Consider the following 6462-nt stretch of genomic DNA (forward strand, 5'->3'; position numbering starts at 1 on the left):
TCCAATTCAAGAACTCCTTCTACCTTTCTATGTGGTAATCTCTGGGTTGGATACTGATATTCATTAGCAGCCATCAGTTCAATTAGATCATAAGCTTCCTCATAGCTCTTTGCCCATAATGCTCCACCTGATGCTGCGTCGAACATGGGACTTGACTGTGCTCCCAACCCGTTATAGAAGCAATTGATGATCATCCAATCAGGTATTCCATGATGAGGACACTTCATAAGCATCTCCTTGTAGCGCTCCCAAGCTTCACATAGAGATTCTCACGATTGCTGCGCAAATTGAGTAAGAGCGTTTCAGATTGCAGCTGTCTTCGCTATTGGGAAGAATTTAGTAAGAAACTTCTGAGCAAGATCCTCCCAAGTGGTGATAGAACCTACTGGTAGGGAATGTAACCAGCACTTAGCTTTATCCCTCAGAGAGAATGAGAAAATTCTCAGCTTTATAGCATCTTCAGAAACACCATTGAACCTGAAGGTGTCGCAGATCTCTATGAAATCCCTAATGTGCGTATTGGTATCTTCCGTTGGAGAACCCCCAAACAGGACTGAATTCAGTACCATCTGAATTATGCCAGACTTGATTTCAAAGGTATTAGCTGTGATAGCTGGCCTGACAATGCTAGATTGAATGTCATTGATCTTAGTTTGAGAAAAATCCATCAAGGCTCTCGTTCATGCTACTGGATCTCCCATTATAATGAGTACCTGAAACACAACAAGTAAACCTTGAAAGTAAAAGAGTCCGAGTCAGTGAACTTTAACGACCACTGATGACAAGCACATAGACTAAAAATTAACACCGAGTCCCCGGCAGTGGCGCCAAAAACTTGTTAGGAAGAAAACACGCGCTAAAATTCACGCAAGTATACGCGTTCATAAGTAGTATAAGATATAGATCAGATTCGTTCCCACATAGACCGGTTTAGGTTAAGTTCAGTTTATGCACTTATGCAACAATGGTATGGCTATCATTCTAAGACAAATAACAAATTGGGTTTTTGTTAGGAATATGTTGTGTACTTGATGATTAAATTAATAAAACACCTTAGTAGATTCAACTTAGTGTAATTTGTAGCACTCAACGGATGATTAAATATAGTCCCAACGGATGAACTCTATAGTCCCGACGGATGACCATTTGACATCCATCGAGTGAGTAGCTTATGTAACAAATAAGTATTGTAGCACATTTCTGCAAACAACTTTGTGTAGACTCTGTAGAAGTTTATGAGTCATATTGACTACTAATGGATATGCAGAATAGGTTGATTAATTGTAAATAAGTGATGTCTTGTAATTTTGTATAAGTGAAATGGAGTCAAGTGACAAATAGCTACCCGACGGATGACCAACAAAGCTACCCGACGGATGACCAACAAAGCTACCCGACGGATGACCAGCAATTGTGAAGATATTCAAAGATGCTGGAATAGAGTAGTGAAGCAACATGGAGTTAGACTAGATATGTTTTGTTTTATTATCTTGTCTTATTATCATGTAAACTTGGTGATATATAAACCAAGTATAGCTAGTAGAACATTCAACAAAGCAAACACATTTTAAAAGAGAGATAGAAAAAGCTGTATTTGTCAATAATCTCTCTGTAGTTTGATTGTTCAATTTGTAAAGCAGTTGTGAGCCATTTAAGCTTCACAGAGTTCTCTTTGATATATATATATAAATATATATCTGGTGTATACTTTCAAATCCACCAGAAAGTTTTAAAAGCCTTTGTTTTTATTACTTTCATATTTTATCAAGTAAGAACAATTTTAGTTTTGAAAAAGTTTCCAGAATTACATTCAACCCCCCTTCTATAATTCTTGTTGTACTGTTAGGGACTAACAATTGGTATCAGAGCAAGCTCTTGAAGTACAAAGAGTGTAAATATCACAACAAACCGCAAGATGAACAAGAAGGATGTTGGAGTCAAAATTCCATATCTGGACAAAGATAATTACCACCACTGGAAGGTAAAAATGCACCTACATCTTCTTTCCCAAGATGAAGCCTATGTGGATTGCATAGAGAGAGGTCCTCATGTACCAATGAGAGCTGTAACTGGAAATAAACCATCTGTTCCTAAACCAAGGCATGAATGGTCAGACCCTGATATTGAGCAAGTCAGGAAAGACAAGAAGGCCGTGAACATATTATTCAATGGAGTTGATGGTGATATGTTTGATAACATCATTAACTGCAAAACAGCCAAGGAGGTTTGGGACATAATTCAGATAATCTGTGATGATACTAAACAAGTGAGGGAAAACAAGATGTAGCTACTGATTCAGCAATATGAGCATTTCCACTATGAAGAAAGTGAATTTCTTACTGACATTTTTAGTAGATTTCAAAAGCTACTAAATTCTCAGAAGTTGTATGGAAGAGTCTATCAAAGAAAAGACTCTAACCTCAAATTCCTTAGATCTCTTCCAAAGGAGTGGAAGCCATTGACAGTCTCATTAAGAAATTTACAAAAATACAAGGAGTTTACGTTAGAGAGACTATATGGCATCCTGAAAACTTATGAGCTTGAAATAGAGAAAAATGAAAGAATGGAGAAAGGAAGGAAGAAAGGAGGGTCCATTGCACTGGTTGCTGAGTTGGAGAAGGAGAAAGAAGTGAAAGTGGAAGTTGTTGAGTCTACATCAAAAGATGTTGCAAGGGTAAAGGGCTGGTAGCTGAAAATGAAGATCAATTGAGTCAAGGTGACATGGATGATATTGATGAGCATTTAGCATTCTTGTCCAGAAGATTTGCCAAGCTCAAGTTCAAGAAGAACTTTGGAGCTGCTAAGCCAATTAAAAACATGGTGGATAAATCAAAATTCAAGTGTTTCAAATGTGGCTTAGCTGGTCATTTTGTAAATGAGTGCAGAAAGTCAGATTCTAGCAAGAAGAAGTTTGAGCCTATTGATTATAAAAAGAAATATTTTGAGTTGCTCAAGCAAAAGGAAATGGCTTTCATTACACAAAAAAATGACTGGGCAGCTAATGGATTGGATGAAGATGAAGAAACAAGCTATATCAACCTAGCCTTGATGGCCAAGTCTGATGAGACAGAAACAAGTTCTTCAAGTAATCATGTAATCACCACTAACCTAGCATATTTGACTAAGGATGAGTGTAATGATGAAATTAATGACATGTCCACAGAATTATATCACTTGCGTGTTACACTTAAGTCCCTCACTAAGAAAAATGCTAAAATTAAAGAAAATAATTTGTTTTTGAGTGAGAGGAACAATGTGCTAGAGTCTCAATTTATTGAATTTGAAAAATTGAGAATTGATTGTGAGATTGCTAAGGATGAATTAACCGAGTCCTTGAAGAAAGAAGAAATTTTGAAGAAGTAGCTTGAACGAGAACAGGAAGTGATCAAGGCATGGAAATCATCCAGAGATGTCCATGCTTAAATCACTAAAGTTCAAGGTATTGAGTCCTTTTGTGATGCAGCCTGGAAGAAGAGCAAGGAGAAGATGGAATCCAATATGGTTGAAGTATTGTCTACAGATGTGGACTCAACGGATGATGAAGATCATCCGTCGGTTAATCAAAAGGATTATCCATCGAGTGACAGAGAGCCACATCCGTCGGCTGTGAGTAAACCAGTAAGCAAAGCTAAGCTAGCCAAGCTGAATGAGAAATATGGATCCGTTTCCAAGAACTTTATTCCAGGAGAATCAAGTCAAGTCAGGAAGGAAAAGAAAGTTAATGTTGGTCATCTGTCCATCAAGCAATTGAATGACATTTTAGAAAAGATTGAGGTTAAAACATAGGCTAAAAAGAACAACAATAAAAATGGGAAAGTAGGAATTAACAAACATAACAACTACACACCTGATAAATATGCTCCAAGAAAAATTTGTGTTAAGTGTGGTAGTGTTAATCACTTGTCTATTAATTGCAAGATTGCCATGCCTACTTCCATGACTGTACCTCCTTCTTTTCCCAACATGAATGCCATGTCTGCTATGCCTATGAATGCTATATCTGCACAGAATATGAATGCACAATTTGCTGCTATGCCATTTGCACCTAATCCTTATTATGTTGCATTTAGTATGCCTAAAATGCCATTTAGCATGCCTTACTGTAATAACATGTTTCCAAATAGCATGCATTTTCCTGTTGATCAAAATGTGCATGATAATTTTGTTCAAATGACTGGTTTCAAAGGTCCAACTCAAATGACTAAGGATGAACCAGATATTCCCAAGTCAAATGAGATCAAACCTAAGAAACCAAAGAAGAAATCTAACAAGGCAGGACCCAAGGAAACTTGGGTACCAAAATCAACTTGATTTGATTTTTATGTGTGTAGAGAAACATAAAAAATCATTGGTATCTGGATAGTGGTTGCTCAAGGCACATGACTGGAGATTTTACCCTGCTCACTGAGTTCAAGGAAAGAGCTGGCCGAAGTATTACTTTTGGAGATGACAGCAATGGTTTTACTGTGGGATATGACTTGATTTCAAAAGACAATATCATCATTAAAGAGGTTGCCCTACTAGTGGATGGTCTCGAGCATAATTTGTTGAGTATCATCTAGCTTTGTGATAATGGCAACTCAGTAACATTCAATTCAGTAGCCTGTGTTGTGACAAACAAAAAGACCAACAAAGTGGTTCTCACTAGAGTGAGAAAATGGAATGTGTATCTAGCTGATTTCAACTCATCAAATGCAGAATCTGTCACTTGCCTTCTCAGTAAAGCAAGTCAAGATGAGAGTTGGCTATGGCACAAGAAGTTATCCCGTCTAAACTTCAAGACCATGAATGAGCTTGTCAAGAAAAAATTGGTTAGAGGTATTCCTCAAGTGGAGTTTACAAAATATGGATTGTGTTATGCCTACCAAAAGGGAAAACATATCAAAGTATCATTCAAAAAGAAGCTTGATTCAACAATTGAAGAACCTTTGCAATTGCTACACATGGATTTGTTTGGACCAGTCAATGTGTTTTCCATCTCAAGGAAAAGATTTTTCCTAGTAATTGTGGATGATTTCTCAAAGTTCTCTTGGACATATTTCCTAAAGTCTAAAGATGAAGCTAGTGAAATCATCATCAATCACATAAAGCAAGTCAACAATCATCCTGATTTTAAAGTCGGAAGAATCAGGAGTGATAATGGAACTGAGTTCAAGAATTCTGTGATGAGATTATTTTATGAAGAAAATGGGATTATGCATGAGTTTTCTGCAGCAAGAACTCCACAAAAAAATGGAGTAGTGGAAAGAAAGAACATATCCCTTATTGAAGCTGCAAGGACAATGCTTGAAGAGTCAAAGTTACCAACATATTTTTGGGCTGAAGCTGTGAATACTGCCTGCTACACTCAGAATATCTCTTTGGTTAATCAAGCAAGGTGCACGAATCCCTACCAATTGTTCAAAAACAGAAACCAACTCTAATTTTTATTCATGTCTTTGCCTGCAAATGTTATATCTTGAAGAATCAAACTGATCAACATGGGAAGTTTGATGCTAAAGCAGATGAATGAATTTTTGTTGGATATGTTGTGGGAAAGGCATATAGAGTCTACAATCTAAGAACCAACATTGTTGTGGAATCAATACATGTTATCTTTGATGATAAAAAGATTGAAGGACTGTAAGATGGAGATTTCCATGAAAGACTCAAGTTTGATAATGTGGAGATGGTTAGTGATGACAGTGATGATGAGAGTGATCAAGAAACAGTAACTAAGGATAATGCAGAAAGATCTACAACTAATGAAGCTCATAATTCAACATCTGTCGAGTTACAAAATGCTTCATCCATCGGGAGACAATCTGCCTTATCCGTAGGGAGACAATCAGCTTCATCCGTCAGAACTCAAAGTGAATCATCCGTCGGAACATTAAGAGAAGCTGAAAGTCAGAATAGATCACCTATAGAAAGTTCCCCTTTCTCAAATCAAAGATTCACAAACTCAGGGGGAGTTTCTCATAATCAAAACTCAGTCACACATCAAGACAACAATGAGACCTCTTCATCTAGAGCCAATCTACCTCAACAGAGAAAATGGACAAGAGATCACCCTTATGAGCTAATTATTGGTGATGCATCTTCTAAAGTTCAAACAAGGAAAGCAACTCAAGAAGAATGTATGTATAGCAGCTTCCTATCTAAGGAGGAACCAAAGAAGGTAGAAGAAGCTCTGTTGGATCCTGATTGGATTTTAGCTGTGCAGGAAGAGCTAAACCAATTTGAAAGGAACAATATGTGGAAGCTGGTACCAAAGCCTAAAGAAAAGAACTTAATAGACACCAAGTGGGTATTCAGAAATAAGATGGATGAAAATGGCATAGTTATAAGGAATAAAGCTAGATTGCTTGCTAAGGGCTATTGTCAGCATGAAGGAATTGATTTTGATGAGACCTTTTCTCCTGTTGCAAGACTTGAAGCCATCAGAATTTTCCTAGCCTATGCAGCTCATGCCAATTTCAA

At 37.2% G+C, this 6462-nt stretch overlaps 1 non-coding gene across 1 annotated transcript; it reads left to right on the forward strand.

Annotated features, from left to right (window-relative positions):
- Window positions 1–204: 204 nt before the first annotated feature.
- LOC141682929 (small nucleolar RNA R71) lies at window positions 205–309 on the forward strand. Its single transcript, XR_012560010.1, has one exon. It is a non-coding gene; the product is annotated as a small nucleolar RNA R71 (small nucleolar RNA).
- The last annotated feature ends 6153 nt before the right edge of the window (window positions 310–6462 follow it).

This window comes from Apium graveolens, chromosome 1 (genome assembly GCF_009905375.1).
Source record: "Apium graveolens cultivar Ventura chromosome 1, ASM990537v1, whole genome shotgun sequence".
Taxonomy (NCBI): Eukaryota; Viridiplantae; Streptophyta; class Magnoliopsida; order Apiales; family Apiaceae; genus Apium; species Apium graveolens.